General features: G+C 41.3%; 1 long non-coding RNA gene across 2 annotated transcripts in view; it reads right to left on the bottom strand.

The window, feature by feature from the left end:
• LOC113635427 overlaps nt 1-16,410 on the bottom strand; it is a 90,148-nt gene that overhangs the window by 46,758 nt on the left and 26,980 nt on the right. For both annotated transcript variants that reach the window (XR_007143550.1, XR_007143549.1), the window contains one exon: nt 9,508-9,531. This is a non-coding gene — a long non-coding RNA (uncharacterized LOC113635427). The remainder of the gene's footprint in view (nt 1-9,507; nt 9,532-16,410) is intronic.

Raw genomic sequence — 16,410 nt, 5'->3', positions numbered from 1 at the left:
CTGACGTCTTGATTATGCTAAGAGCTTACAGAGCATGTGCAGGATCTCTCGGTCGAAAGGCATCAATCAGGGCGTATAAGAGAATCTCCGAAACACCGTCTTCGGAAGTGGAGAAAACGAGGCAGCACATCGACTTTACCAAGAAACTCTCAAAAATCGATGAGCGAGCAAGAAGAAAGCTTAGTGGTGAGGCTGCCGTAAGATCGACAGCAACAGTAGAGGAGTTGCAGGAAAGTCTGGCTAGGTTATTCACTCCCTGTAGGTGAGAGCAATCTCTTTTTAAGGTGATCTCCATTTTGAATGTTATTGTGTGATAGAACCATTTAGAACAAACACTATTCGGAGAGGTGAAGCATGGTGGTGGCAGCATGCTATGGAGGCTAAAGTTGGAATGGAATAGAGGCGTTTAATTTGTCAAATATACATTACAGTGCAATAAAATTCTTTCTTCGCATATCCAAATTTTAGTGCTGGGACTTGAACCCAGTGCCTTAACCACTTGATCCACCACTGTCCTACACTGACAGGCCAACGAGTGCCATCAAATTCAGCTTGGTTTCGATTCTTTCTACCGTTTTTCTACACTCTAGTAGTTTTTTTGTGCATTGTTCTTGGTTGACCAATTTGTTGTCTGTTGATTCGTTCATTTTTAATAAGTGCTTTGTCCTGGCCAGTGTCTGGAGCCTATCGTACACTGGTAACAAAGCAGGAATCCAAATGGGGGCCAAATAACCAAGTAAATAAATATCAAATAAATAAGTAAAGGTCAATGATATATTTTTTGAATATTTATTTAAAAATATCTATAGTAAGGTTAGTGTGTGTGTGTGTGTGTGTGCCCTGCGATGGGTTGGCACTCCGTCCAGGGTGTATCCTGCCTCGATGCCCGATGACACCTGAGCTCCCCGTGACCTGAGTAGTTCGGATAAGCGGTAGAAAATGAATGAATGTGTCATGACTCAGCCCAGACTTTGGCCGCGTGCACTTGTTTGTTTATGTTCCTCGTCACATGTCTGCCCTGTCGTCGTCTGTTCCTCCCTGTTTCCACACCCGTTCCTAATTGTATCTGATTGTCTTGTGTATTTAAGTGTGCCTCGTTGCCGATGCCAGCGCGGAATCTACTGTCGTCCTGTCCTGTCTTCAGTCCGTGTCTTGTTTTAGTGTTCCCTTTGTTATTAAACCCTGTTTGTTTAGCTATCCTGCGTTTGGGTCCGCTTCCTGCCCCGCGTCATGACAGAATGAATGAATGGATGAATATTTTCGGGAGCGATAAAAGACTGGAGGTTTTTTGACACCGTAGGGTGTCAATAATTTAGCAGGCTCGGGGTCTTATATGAGACGGCTAATAAACGTGAATTGTCAAGAGAGAAAAGAAAAGGAAAAAAAAAGTTTCCAGAATTAGCACAAATATACAATAGGTGTTGCTTCTGCTTTTATATTTAGGCTTTCAGCACACCAGACCCTGTTAGCATTGGTTATTAAAAGTAGATACAGAATAATAAAAGTGAAGAACTGTAGAAATTAGATCCCAAGGACTCGTTCTTCTCTACTCGGCTTCTTAATTCCATGTCATGCTAGATCTGTAGTTGCAGTTACGTGACCAGGATACGTTAATCTCATGACAATATGCTCTCTCTCTCTCTCTCTCTCTCTCTCTCTCTCTCTCTCTCTCTCTCTCATCCTTGTGTATCTTACTACAAATGAAATGAACACGTTTCTTCAGCACATCTGTTTGTGTAAATGAGATCGAGCTCGATTAGAGGTATAATTCAGCTTTAGCCGTAATAAATTGTTTTGGTTCTTTGGGAGACGATTAACATTTAACAAGGATGTAAAGACTCTGCAAAAAATAAATCTTTAATTTCAAGGCCACAAGGCTGAAGTGATATTTGAATGACTATGAATGTTATTCACTCGAAGCCTGTGTGTTCATTGCCATATGGGATGCATTGCTAAGAGGAACAGAGGGGAAAAAAAAAATAAAAATAAATAAATAAATAAATATATAAAAACAAGCTACGGTGTAATGAACTCTCAGAGGAGAATCTCATCATTCATAGTGATGTTTTTAGTGCAATTAAAATGAGCAGCACAGTAAATTTGTCTTCCAAATCCCCAGTGATATTATGCAACTTTTTTTTTTTCTTTTTCTTTTTTTTTTTTTTAATCAGCACGACTCAGCGCTGAATTCTGTATTTTTAATTTATTTATTTAAAAACATTTTTTTTTTTTTTACTGCCGAGCTGTGGACCGAAAGAGGATGGGAGCGGCGACGAAAAAGAGAATTACAAAACACAGAGATTTTAGAGACAGACATACTGTAAAAGGAAAAAGTGCAAGTGCTCCAGTCCAGAATAGTGGTACAGCGGTGGGGGTAATTGGTCCAGAGTGTCAGAAATGTCTTTCGAACAAAGCCTAACCTTGTGGATCCCGGTCTTTATGGACATTGGCACAGCTACTGATTACTGAAATCACAGAGCGAGACAGAGAAAAGGGCAACAGAGGGAGTGCTGTAGACTATGTAAAAATACCAGTCATCCTCACAGTCGGTCAGTATACTGTATGGAGTAGCCTTTTTTTTTTTAGCGGATATCGTTAATAATATCTGGGATTTGAATCCGATCCCCTCTCTGAGTGCAAGCTGGGTTATTTTAATGTTTGTGTACGTTTCTATATGAGTTTATAATGAATGAATATAATTAATTTTGCATTCTGTATCTACTTCTAATAACCAATGCTAACAGGGTTTGGTGTGCTGAAAGCCCAAATGTAAAAGCAGAAGCAACACCTATTGTATATTTGTGCTAATTCTGGAAACATTCTTTTTGTTTTTACTGAATTTTCTCTATGGACAATTCACGTTTTTAAACTGTCTCGTAGAAAATCCAGAGCCCTGCTACATGACACCCTACATAAAAAAGAATTAAAAAAAAAATAGCAAAACCTCCGGTCTATTATCGCTCCCGTAAATATCAACTTCACGATAGATTATTTAAAATAAGTTAAAAAATATCATTGCTTACATATTTGATATTTATTCACTCGGTTATTTGAGCTCACGTGTGGTCCGGTGGCAGGACTGCAAAATATCGGTGCCACGGCCAGGGTTCGATTCCCAGGCAGGGTGTTAACTCAGCCACTGAAGGGTTAAATCAGATGGTTGTGCCAGGAAGGGCATCCAGCATAAAACCTGTGCCAAATTTAATATGCTGACCGTGTGATCGGCTTTGACGACCCCGAACAAGAAGCAGCCAAAGGTAAAAATAAATAAATAAATAATAAATTACATGATTATTTGCTTTTAGTTCCCATAAAATATATTGTTAATGATATTAACCCACTGTTATTCGGCCATATTAAATAAATAAATAAATAAATAAATAAATAAATTCGGTCAATTTAAGAGAGAAGAGCCTAAGATATATTCATGAACATTGTCATTGTCATGTCATTTTATATCCTCATTCACAACTGGGAACAACTTTTGTTCCACACTCTATGATAATATACTGCATATATATTAGTTTTCCTATAATGTCAGAACTGACGCAGTGTGGATAGTGTTGCAATGCTAAATGTCAGATTTCATTTATTTTTAACATGATTTGCATCTATAGCGGGCAAATATTATAGCCCTTTTTATTCCGTCCACCCCCTCCAAGGGCTAAAAGTAATATGAGGAATCAACATAATCTGAAATAAAATGTCCATGTTTAGCACTGGGTTAGAAATTTATTAATAACTGCCTGAATTCATCAGTGGAGGACCATCAGGAGACACTGGGTACCTCCCGTGGTGATGCTCCACCAGCATCATGCTTGTTCTGTAGTTATTTTAAGCCAAAAAGTGAAATAAAGCTAACTGGAGTTGGGTGAGGTCAGGTGATTTATTTCGTGTGTCAAGAGCATTCCACTTTGTTGACTCTTAGCTGCTTCGTGCTGTATGTTTCGGGTCATCGTCTTGCAGGAAAGTGAACTCCAGGAAGGAGATTCCAGAATGGTTTGAACTTTTGTACTGTTTCATTTTGGTGCTGCTGCTGCTGCTGCTGACGTCCCATCATCGATAAAGACGAGAGAGGAACATCCGCTTGCAGCCAGAATATCCCTAGTGTCCAAGCTTCGGGTTTCCATCCTGAGCACTTGGCATTACGAGTTAGAGTTATAACCGTTCTGTTCTTGCAACTTTCTACCTGTCAAGCTGCTTTTCATCCTGGCAAGCCAAACTTCCAGCTTTCCCTAGAGAGTCGCTAACTGCTTCAAATATAAACACACTCTAAACACTTTTAAAGATGATGCGCAAAGCTTTTCCCGATCCGGTCGTTTACGTCTTGGTAAGGAAATGCTTATCGTGTCACAATGTTCATTCATTCATTCATTCATTCATTTTCTACCGCTTTATCCGAACTTCTTGGGTCAAGGGGAACATGTGCCTATCTCAGGCGTCATCGGGCATCGAGGCAGAATTCACCCTGGACGGAGTGCCAACCCATCACAGGGCACACACACACACACTCTCATTCACTCACACACTCACACACTACGGACAATTTTTCAGAGATGCCAATCAACCTACCATGCATGTCTTTGGACCGGGGGAGGAAACCGGAGTACCCGGAGGAAACCCCCGAGGCACGGGGAGAACATGCAAACTCCACACACACAAGGCGGAGGCGGGAATCGAACCCCCAACTCTGGAGATGTGAGGCAAACGTGCTAACCACAAGGCCACCGTGCCCCCTGCTAATTCTTTGAGGCTAAAAACAAAAATGTCATGTTTCATCCCTTCTTCTTCATCTCCACAAAAAAAAACCATCTAAAAACTGAGTACAGTGTCTTCGCCGTAAACGGCTGCCGTTCCCTCTCATGAACTAATGATGATACCGTATTCAGTCTCTCTGCAGGCAGCCAATAAACTAATGATGATGTGTCTGTCATTATCAACCTTTAACTAAAAGGCAAGCCATCTGTCAGAGGAACAGCAGGACTCTGTGAATTATCTGACACTCAACACATATATATATATATATATATATATATATATATATATATATATATATATATATATAAATATGTACACTACGTGAGCTTTATGATTTATTCCATATAGCTTTGCATATCTCTCGGCGGTCTCAGCACTATGATTTGGGTCATCGCATCCTATTACATCATACACTCCTTATCTCCACTCCAAGCAGGAGAGTGATGTGTGCTCCCATAAATTTGCTCTATTGCTTTCTGGAATTTAAATGCATTTCCAAACTTTTCCCTTCCTCACCAGAATCGCGCGAGCGCTCGCCTGCATTTTTTAGCATATTGTAATGTGACCTTTCTATTGCTGGTACTGATGAGAGGTTTGTGTTTGTGTTTGTGTCAATGCAGCCTATATTAATTCTGATTTTGAAGGTTCTTGCAAACACGAATCTGTCCTGTGCCATTGTGATTTCACCGACAGCTGGGTTAGGATTTACCATCTCATGAATGGAGATTTTTTTTTCCCCTGTTGCTAACGGATTATTCGCACGCTTGGCTTTTCACCCTACTCATGAGGCTCATTATTCCTGATAGCACTAAGCAGTCATTTCTGGCCTATGACACTGTATTGAATATTGGCTTTGTTTATTATTTTTTTTAAATGCTTTTCTTGTTTTAATGCAGTGAATCCAAGAATCAGATACAGACAAACCCTTGGCGAACCCATGAGCTTTCATTTGACCAACAATGTTAGGCTGAGCTTTCATTCAGCTTCCGTTGTGTAGTGAATAGTGTGAGTATGAATGCGATTGTGTTGTACAGACTGTCTAGCCTTATCTATGAGTCTGTGGGCGGTAAGCGAAGTCATGGAGACATTTTGCCCGTGATATAATTTCGGCCTTTTTTTTTTTTTTTTTTTTTTTTACTGTTTACAATGTAGCCTGTGATGAACACAAATCAGATTTGTTAAAGTTTAAGTGTTTGGATTCGCTCGGCATTGCAGCACAGAGAATAAATGACCTTTTCTTAGGAGTAATAACAGTTTAAACATACTGGTGAAAGTTTTTGAGAGAGAGAGAGAGAGAGAGAGAGAGAGAGAGAGAGATGAGTCACTGACGAGAGGAGAGAGAGAATGGAGGAGAGAGAGAGAGAGCGTCGGAGATAGGAGAGAGGAGAGAGACGAGAGAGAGAGAGAGACGAGAGTGAGAATGAGGAGAGGAAGAGAGAGAGAGAGAGAGAGAGAGAGAGAGAGAGAGAGAGAAAATAGAGGAAGAGAGAGAGAAAGAGAGAAAATAGAGGAAGAGAGAGAGAAAGAGAGAAAATAGAGAAAGAGAGAGAGAAAGAAAGAGAGAGAGAGAGAGAGAGAGAGAGAGAGAGAGAGAGAGAGAGAGAGAGAGAGAGAGAGAGAGAGAGAGAGAGAGAGAGAGAAAGAGTGAGAAGAGTTCACATATTCCCTCACTCTGCATGCGAGGAAAAATCTGCTGTTCTTTCTTTCCTTGTCTCTTTCCCCATTTCAAGTTCTCTCTCTCTCTTTAAAGCTCTGTCTGTCTGTCTGTCAGTCTCTCTCTCTCTCTCTCTCTCTCTCTCTCTCTCTCTCTCCTCATCCAGCAGCCCTTCTGACTGACTGTGTGAATAATGAACCAATTGTCATTCGTGCTGTGGGCCTTTTCCTCGGCAACACTGTGAAAATCTGGCTGTTTGAATATTGGTCAATGGATTTGGAAATGAAGGAGGTTTTGCTCATGTATGTAGATTACTGTAAGCCACACTGTGCCTTTAACCACATCATCAAAGCTGGAGCGCATCGCCGAGTAAGTGGATGTAGTTTGAGGGAGATATTCGCCATAGCTCTGGTGCATGTTGCGCATTTGATGTTACGCTAAACATGTCTTATTTGTGAGCAGAAGAATATTAATTCTGATGACGTTTCCCTAGAAAGTCCCACTCTGTTTCTCCGGGGTTCCTTCAGATCAGTGTGACTTTTCGTATCGACGAAATCACAGTGATGTCGATTCGCCTTCACTCTGACTTTACTCTGCGTCCTTAACTTTGACCCACATGTCGTGTCAAACCTGTATTCTGATGCGCGAACGTAAACAAGAGAGAGCGAATGGCAGCTCTCAGTCCCGGTGCGCTCAGCCGGAGCCTGAGTGGCAGTTATGAGGTGAACGTGAGTGTAACCTTGGATCATTGCGGAGCGTCGTTAATAAATAAAGAGAGTGTGAATGACTTTGTGTGTGTGTGTGTGTGTGTGTGTGTGTGTGTGTGTGTGTGTGTGTGTGTGTGTGTGTGTGTGTAAGTTTGCACATTTGAGAGAAGAGAATGAACTTCAGACTGAACCAAAAAGCTCCCCTACAGAGTCCTGGCATTCAACTTAACCCACACACACACACACACACACACACACACACACACACACACACACACACATACTCGCACACAATTTCTCTCTCTTTCTTTCTCTCTCTTCCTAAATGTCCATCTGTTATCTTCCCTTGAGGTCGTATTATTCCCTTCATCCAGGGGGTTCTTTCCCGCTCTCTCTTTCTCTCTCTCATCCCTTTCTCTGACTCCTGAGCCAAACTAGCATCCTCTCACAGCTGCTTGGCGGCACCCTTCTTGGCCTCGGCCCGTCATTTCCAGCTCCAACTCAATATTGTGCTCCCTTCTCTGCCTGCTGCCTGAAACCGGCCTCCATTTTGTGCTGAAAACTGCCTATGTGCTCCACTGCTTTCCCGCAGTAATGGTGGCAGATTCAGAGACTCACATATCACCAAGTTATAGGAATTTTCTACCTTATTGTCTTTCATGAATCATAAGCATAAAAAAAGAAGTTCACCGTTTAATAACAACTGAGTCCCTTTTCGGTTCCACACGACCTGATACGCGCGAATCCGAGCACGCTTTCCACACCGTTTCCACATCTTCAGCTTGGATTTGAACTCTAACAGGCTACAGCATCACAGATGGCTAGTTAAAACAGAACACGCTGGTCTGGATACCGCGTTTGTGTTCCATGATGATCGTGAGAGTGAGTGATGCAAAACGGGTAAGGCTTAGCAAACAAAACAGCTACGATGACGGCAAAAAAACGACCTTGTTTCAGCTTGTTGACTATATTTCAATGATAATTGTAATGTCTAAATCTATGGTATGTATTTCAGGAAAATAAAAAAAACAATAATAATCACAATTAATCAAATTAATGTATTCGATTAGTTAAACTTTTTTCTATTAATTTATCTGATTTTTATCTACTTTATTTAGTTTTTATTTAGGGTGATTACTCAAGGAAAGAAGAAATGTATTTATTTATTTATTTATTTATTTATTTTATTCATTCACTTATCCGAACTACCTCGGGTCACGGGGAGCCTGTGCCTATCTCAGGCGTCATCGGGCATCGAGGCAGGATACACCCTGGACGGAGTGCCAACACATCACAGGGCACACACACACTCTCATTCACCCACACACTCACACACTACGGACAATTTTCCAGAGATGCCAATCAACCTACCATGCATGTCTTTGGACCGGGGGAGGAAACCGGAGTACCCGGAGGAAACCCCCGAGGCACGTGAGGAGAGGTGAGACACCGAGGAGGTGTGAGGCGAACGTGCTAACCACTAAGCCGCCGTGCCCCGCTTAATTTATTTATTTGTTTGTTTGTTTGTTTGTTTATTCATTCTTTCATTCATTGTAATACATAATGAATAGTACATAATGACAGTGGCATACTACTGTAGCTTCTAATTGCAAATCCCTTCTCTCTCTCTCTGTGTGTGTGTGTGTGTGTGTGTGTGTGTGTGTGTGTGTGTGTGTGTGTGTGTGTGTGTGTGTGTGTGTGTGTGTGTGTGTGTGTGTGTGTGTGTGTGTGAGACAGAAAAATCCTCTTTTATGAAACTGGGCCACTTGACTCTGATTTGAATAAAATTCTAATTTGCAGAGCACAGAACCACAGTAAGATCCAGAAATAGAGGTGTTGAGTGTTACAGCCCCCTGTACAGGGATTTGTGTAGAAAAGGTGAAGCAAACACACACACAGCACACACTCTTACACATCTTGACTAATCATGACTGACTGGCCAGCAGGTAAACAGGTACACTTTGTGTTGTGTGTGTGTGTATAAAAGCGCAGGTCAGGATTATCACATCTGGATTAATAATACGGATTAAAATTAGCTTTGTTTACTTTTTATTACACTGAAACGCAGACTGTTGCAGATGTTGCTTTCTTTCTTTCTTTCTTTTTTATGAACTTTGAGTAATTTGTAACCTTAAAACACACTTTTCCTACCGATCCTTTACAGTATTAGAGATTAATTCACTGGGATTATCTTAAGTGTAGTGAAGTTATTCTTCTGGTCAACACAAATTATTACACTAAGAGAGTATATATGAAATAAGTAAGTTGCAGTTGCACTAACACTCTGTGTGTGCGTGTGTGTGTGTGTGTGTGTGTGTGTGTGTGTGTGTGTGTGTGTGTGTGTGTGTGTGTGTGTGTGTGTGTGTGTGTGAGATGACGTTATCCTACCTTTCCTGTTGCACTTGGTCACATCTGTAAGCAGTAAAGGAAAAGATTGAGGAGAGATATAGATAGCGAGAGAGAGAGAGAGAGAGAGAGAGAGAGAGAGAGAGAGAGAGAGAGAGAGAGAGAGAAACAAAAAAGAAACATCAGCATTTTGCCACTAAGTGTACAGAAGCTTGGTGAAGAATGGCAGTAGTGGTGGGGTTAAGAATAGTCTCTGTCTTAGACACATTCATTTATTACACACTTGACACGAAGGAGCATGTGACTGTCCCTCTAGGACCCAAAAGTTTGCACACCTTACATTTATAATTGTCAGCATTTCCTGTGGTGTGTGTGTGTGTGTGTGTGTGTGTGTGTGTGTGTGTGTGAGAGAGAGAGAGAGAGAGAGAGAGAGAGAGAGAGAGAGAGAGAGAGAGAGAGACAGAGAGACAGAGAGAGAGAGAGAGAGAGAGAGAGAGAGACAGAGAGAGAGAGAGAGAGAGAGACAGAGAGAGAGAGATTCTCAGAAGCTACTTCAGCCCCCATGCACCTCACTGAGGTAATTTTGTGCTCAAAGATTTTCAAACACACACACACACACACACACACACACACACACACACACACACACACACACACACACACACACACACACAGAGTGAAATATGAGTATTTCTAAGTGCTTTTTCTTCTCAAAACCCGTAATGGTTACAGAGAGACAGAGAGTACGAGAATCAGAGCGTCCTATTTGCCATATCCTCCAATTCTCTACTCTACACTGACATTCATTTCAGAGTAAATTTATGAAGCTCCCGATTTCATGCAAGCTCTTCTTTTCTCTCAGCTCACTCTCTCTCCCTCTTCTTAAACTCCCACAATCCTGTTCCCACACTCCTCCAGTGCATCCAGGGACATCCTGTCTCTCAAACACCACTCTACCTGTCTAGCTGTCTGTCTTATAAAATCATGCCAAGAGAGAAAAGCGTGAGAAAAAGCGCGAGAGTCACGATTAAACCAAGAGATCAGGAGAAACAAAAAGTTCTCTGATTACTGAGACGGAACTCTCCGATATGAAAAAGTAAGCAAAGGAAAAAGGAAAAAAAAAAAAAGAAAGGCTAGAAAACTGAAGCAATATTGTCAGAAAGTCCCTCTTGGCACCACGGTTTCCATGGTAACAGACGCTATGTGTTCAAATGTATGGATTTTGTCGTTTGCTTACTGTTAGCTGAGTGTGTGCGCCTGTTCCGTGTTTGTTTGCGAAGTCTTACTGTGCACTCGGTAATGTTTGCCCCTTTCGATTAATTTAACTCCAGGGTCCTGGTCTCACCTGTCTCATTTGCCTCACCTGCCCCACCTGTACCCAGACTAACACAAGCTGAATAAACCTGAAATGCTGTATCAAAGGTGTAATATAAATTCTACCAAACCCACTGTTTTTTTTTTTTTTAGAGTTGCTTCCTCTTTTAGTGGACATTTAACGGCGAGAATAAATAAATAAATAAATAAATAAATAAATAAATAAATAAATAACCTTCCACCTTCAATAAACCATCTTTGTGACATTTTTTGAAGACTTGATGTGCCTCATCTTTTCAGTTCATGTATAAGACCTCCGCAGGAAACCCGCGATACCATAACTAAGATGCCTAAAGCTTGTGATCGGCTTAAAGAAGGGACAAGAGAAAAAAGTTCGTGTACATCGCTGCTTTTGCAGCCGCTGAAAAAAATCCATTAAGATGGAACTTTAGGGATGTCGACCACGACGGATTAGTACAATACGGATCAGGATACTAGCAGTGTACGGACACGAGGGCTTGAATACTACAAAGGGCTACTTAGTGACACCAATGATCGATCATAATGGCACAGTAAATGTGTGAATAAACTTTTTTACCAGTCGAAATTAAGATGAAGCCTTTATTTTGTCTCATGGGAAACATCGTAGTCAGATTGTCACGAGCGGGGGAATAAAACGGACCCAAATGCAGGATAGCTGAACAAACTTAAAATAATAGATAAATTATTAAATTATTAACTTAAAAAAGCACGAAACAGAGACACAGACTTGAGACAGGACGACAACAACAGGACAAAACAGAAGACAACAGAGGATTCCGTGCTGCTCAAGGCAACGCGGCTCCACTAAATAGTCAGGACAATCAGAAACATGAGGAACAAGTGTGCAGAAGCGGGCAGGAAGAGACAAGGGTGGGGCAGACATGTGACACGAAACATAAACAAATGCACGTGGCCAAAGTCCGGATACGATGGGAAAGACACAGATCCAAAGGCAGGATACAATGAAACGCGTTTATTGACAAAAGACATAAAACTAGCATAATTTGACATAACAAAACTAAGCACATAAACACGCTCGACAAGACACACAAGGAAAGGTAGGGACTGTGGTAACCTAGTGGTTAGGGTGTTGGGCTACCAATCAGAAGGGTGTGAGTTCGATCCCAGGTCCACCAAGCTGCCACTGTTGGGCCCCTGAGCAAGGCCCTTAACCCTCAATTGCTCAGCTGTATAAAAATAAGATAATGTAAGTTGCTCTTGATAAGGGCATCTGCCAAATGCTGTAAATGTATAAATAAGGCAACACTTTAGAGCATAACAAGCAACAGGTGGAAAAGAACATGTGACCAAAACCAGATTCTCTGCCCCCTGGTGGCCTGACAGAGAATTGCCCCAAAAGGTCCTAACACAGACAGTGAAATTCTTTTGTCTCACATCCCAACTTTGAAGGTTGGAGTCAGAGCACAGGGTCAGCTATGATACAGCGCCTCTGGAGCAGAAAGGGTTAAGGGCCTTTGTTCAAAAGCCCAACAGTGGCAGCGCTTTGCCTTGAACCCCAATCCTCTAATCACCAGCCCAGAGCCTTAACTGCTTGAGCCACCACTGCCCCAAGTGTCAAAGAAATAAAAGCTAAAAATACTAGTGATAGATTTGTATGCTGTGAAAATGCTTAACAAACCTGAAATTCGGCAAACTGCTGAGAAATGTCTGCATAAACTCAAAAACCGCTCGAGTGGCTTTGAAAATGCACAGTGAGGTATGCAAACGCTGACAAAACTCAAATCTGTCATACAATCCCACTGCTAGTGTACATCCTTACGGGTAAACAGTATGAAAAAAAAAATGTGAAAGACGCGAATAACGATATGCTATACGATTATATTGAATCAACATGTTAACAAAATAGACTTGATTAATGAATAAAAGAATAAAATCCGATCACAGAAAATAATCACAATCCGGTTTAAATGTTTGTATGCGTAAATCCTAGATTGAATATAACCGAATCCTGATAATCTTTCAAAACCAGAATCCATACAAGCAAATATGCTTCAACAACAAACTCCAATTTAATAGAATCGCTCTGAAAGTGTGTAAACTTCTCATCAGCAGGAGTTTAAATCTCAACAATAAAAAACTTAGTCCTGTCTTGGACTCCAGATGAGGATAAAGGGCCCTGATCTCTAGTTGGGATGGATGTCAATCAGGGTTAGTGCTAGCTAGCCAACTGAGTGCATCTGTTAACTCCGGTATACAAAAGAAGGCAATTAGCAGTTCTGATTCCCTGTGACCTTTGTATACTATCTTCTTCTTCTTCTTTCGGCTTTTCCCTTCAGGGGTCGCCACAGCGGATCATCTCTCTCCACCTATCCCTATCTTCTACATCCTCAACACTTGCACCCACTAGCTTCATATCCTGATTAATTACATCCATATACCTCCTCTTTGGCCTTCCTCTTTGCCTCCTGCCTGGCAGCTCCATGTCAAACATTCTCCTACCAATATACTCACTCTCCTTCCTCCAAACCAAACCAGGGGCGGTTCTAGCCCTTTTTTAGGGTGGCTTCAGCCCCCCGTGTGTGATCTCAGCCACCCTAAAACTATAAGGATCATTTTTTCTTTCATAAATAAACAATAAAAATTACGTTAAAATGCAGGACATGTACTTTGCTTTTACGCTCGTGTGTTGTAGTCTTTCAAAAGTGCATCATCAGCTGTCAACTTTATTAGAACGGAGAAGCACAGGTACGCGCAGCGTGCACGCGCAGTCAGAGCTGGAGGCATTTATCTATAACGTTAATCGGCGGAAAGACGCAAAGACGGCAACCTAAAGCAGTGAAATTTCACTATTCTTTCTATTTCACTATACAACCAGAGTTGTAGCACAAACAAAACATTAATGCAAACAATCCATTCGATACTAAATAAAAATAACATTGATTCAAGACTGGCATCATTACATCATGCATAACATTTTGGTGTCCACTTCTGCAATTTTAAATAATACCATACGTTTTGGCTTACTATGTTAGTCATATAATATATAATATAAAACTCTTTTTGTTTTAAATTCTCACTGAGAGTAAAAACCCCTAAAGATGAAATCCTAGAACCTCCTCTGGTCCAAACCATCTTAATCTGGCCTCCCTAACTTTGTCCCCCAAACGTCCAACATGAACTGTCCAATCTTGTCATTCCCAAAGAGAACCTCGACATCTTCAGTTCGGCTACCTCTACCTCTGACTCCTGTCTCTTCTTCAGTGACACTGTCTCTAAACCGTACAGCATGGCCGGTCTCACCACTGTCCTGTACACCTTCTCCTTGATTCTCGCCGAAATTTTCCTATCGCACAGAACTCCTGACACCTCTCTCAACCCATTCCAACCTGCCTGCCCTCACTTCTTTACCTCTTTCCCACTCTCTCCATTACTCTATACTACACATAATCCCAGTTCAATAATTTAAGTAGATTATGAAGCTTCATGTCATGTTCCTACATGCACCAACAACAGAGCTGGACTCATCTAAGCCTAATTCTTCCGCAAGACCGTAATCCATATGATTCCACTTTAACCAAGAGTTCAGGCTGGATTATCACTAGGATTGCTCGTGCCCGTTCCATCTGCTTCGTCCCTGAATAGGATGAACGGGAGGACGAGTGAGCGCAGAGAAGAGCGGGGTGAAAACGAAAGCTGCTTCTGTCTTATTATTGTTCAATTAGCATAGTGACAGTGAGCATTCCCACCGCTAGTGTCACACTTTAACCTGCTCAGTCGGCCAGAAATACAGGCAGCTGCTCTTTACCACCTTCCATTAGAGCCAAGATGGCAGCCTGGAACCTGTCCAGCGAGTTTAGACAAAAACAATAACAAGCGAGGAGAGAAAACAAAAAGAAATCCAAACGAGAGAGAAAAAATAATCTATTTTCATAGATTAGTGACAGACCAGTGAAAACCTTCTCATTACCAATTATAGTCCTGACACGATTCGAGCGAATAGTGAAATTTTTTGAACTTTGACTTTCTAAGGATTTGGTTCGTCCATTATTTTTTTTTTATTTTTTATTTTTTTTTGTTTGTTTTAATGACAGTGTGTGCTCGAGCTTGCATGGCGAGTTTATGTAAAACCTTTTGATCCATTTCGCACAAAATCCCTCAGTGTCTCCATTGAACACATGCTCCATTTGTGGAGATATGACATGAGGTAACATTTAACCTTTTGTACAAAGCAATTAATACTGTCAACATCACACATTTGCATACTTTAAATAGTGCGGAATCCAAAATAGTAAATATTCAAACTTCTTGCTTTTAAATATTGTATTTATCTCAGATTTTAAATTTGGGTCTCCAACCTTTGGGCCCCACTGAATGTCTACATGACTCACAGATCGACCAGGAAAAGAAGAAATACACCCTGGTCTCAGAGTTTGGAAACATTTAGATGTATGGCATTTGGCAGATGCGCTTATCCAGAGCAACTTACATTTATCTCATTTATATAGCTGAGCATTGTTCTCCCTGTGCCTCGGGGGTTTCCTCCGGTTACTCCGGTTTCCTCCCCCGGTCCAAAGACATGCATGGTAGGTTGATTGGCATCTCTGGAAAATTGTTCGTAGTGTGTGAGTGTGTGAGTGAATAAGAGTGTGTGTGCCCTGCGATGGGTTGGCACTCCGTCCAGGGTGTATCATGCCTTGATGCCCGATGACGCCTGAGCTCCCCGTGAATTGAGGTAGTTCGGATAAGCGGTAGAAAATGAGTGAGAGTGAGTGAGAGCATTGAAGGTTAAGGGCCTTACTCAAGGGGCCTGGGATTTGAACTCATGACCTTCCGATCAGTAGTCCAAAACCTTAATCACTGATCTACCACAATCCCTGACAAATGTTCTGGCACATTTTATTTACATTTATAGCACTTGGCAGACTCTTTTATCTGGAGAGACTTACATTTAACTTAGCAATTGTGGGTTAAGGGCCTTGATCAGGGGCGCAACAGTGGCTGCTTGTTGGGACATGGGATTTGAACTCACAACCTTCCAATTGGTTGTACAAAACCTTGACCAGTTGGCAACTACCTCCACAGCCACATCCCACATCCCCATTTTATCACATACAATTTATATTACATCACATGCATCAGAATTTTATTATAGATAGATAGATAGATAGATAGATAGATAGATAGATAGATAGATAGATAGATAGATAGATAGATAGATAGATAGATAGATAGATAGATTGGAGTAAAGAGTTTAAAAACTCACAATATTGATATATGGGAGCTGTATTATGTTCACTTTTACGGTAATAATATGATCGAGTTTTTAATAGTTTATCGTTTACAAATGATCGGATGAGTTGTTGTCATGGTGACAAAATAATCATTCCTCCCTTCTCTATGGGCACTAAACCAGGATTAGGATTAACCAAGAGCCATTATGTTTTTACATTAGAGTGTGTGTGTGTGTGTGTGTGTGTGTGTGTGTGTGTGTGTGTGTGTGTGTGTGTGTGTGTGTGTGTGTGTGTGTGTGTGTGTGTGTTCCCCTCCAGCAGATGGATAGCACCCATGAGTGGCCTGTTTAGACCCAGTGGTGGGGGCCATATGCAGACATCATTAAAAATCACCTCT

The sequence above is a fragment of the Tachysurus fulvidraco genome, chromosome 7 (genome assembly GCF_022655615.1).
Source record: "Tachysurus fulvidraco isolate hzauxx_2018 chromosome 7, HZAU_PFXX_2.0, whole genome shotgun sequence".
Taxonomy (NCBI): Eukaryota; Metazoa; Chordata; class Actinopteri; order Siluriformes; family Bagridae; genus Tachysurus; species Tachysurus fulvidraco.
The sequence above is the reverse complement of the archived record's forward strand: the minus strand, read 5'-3'. Positions and strand labels throughout refer to the sequence as shown.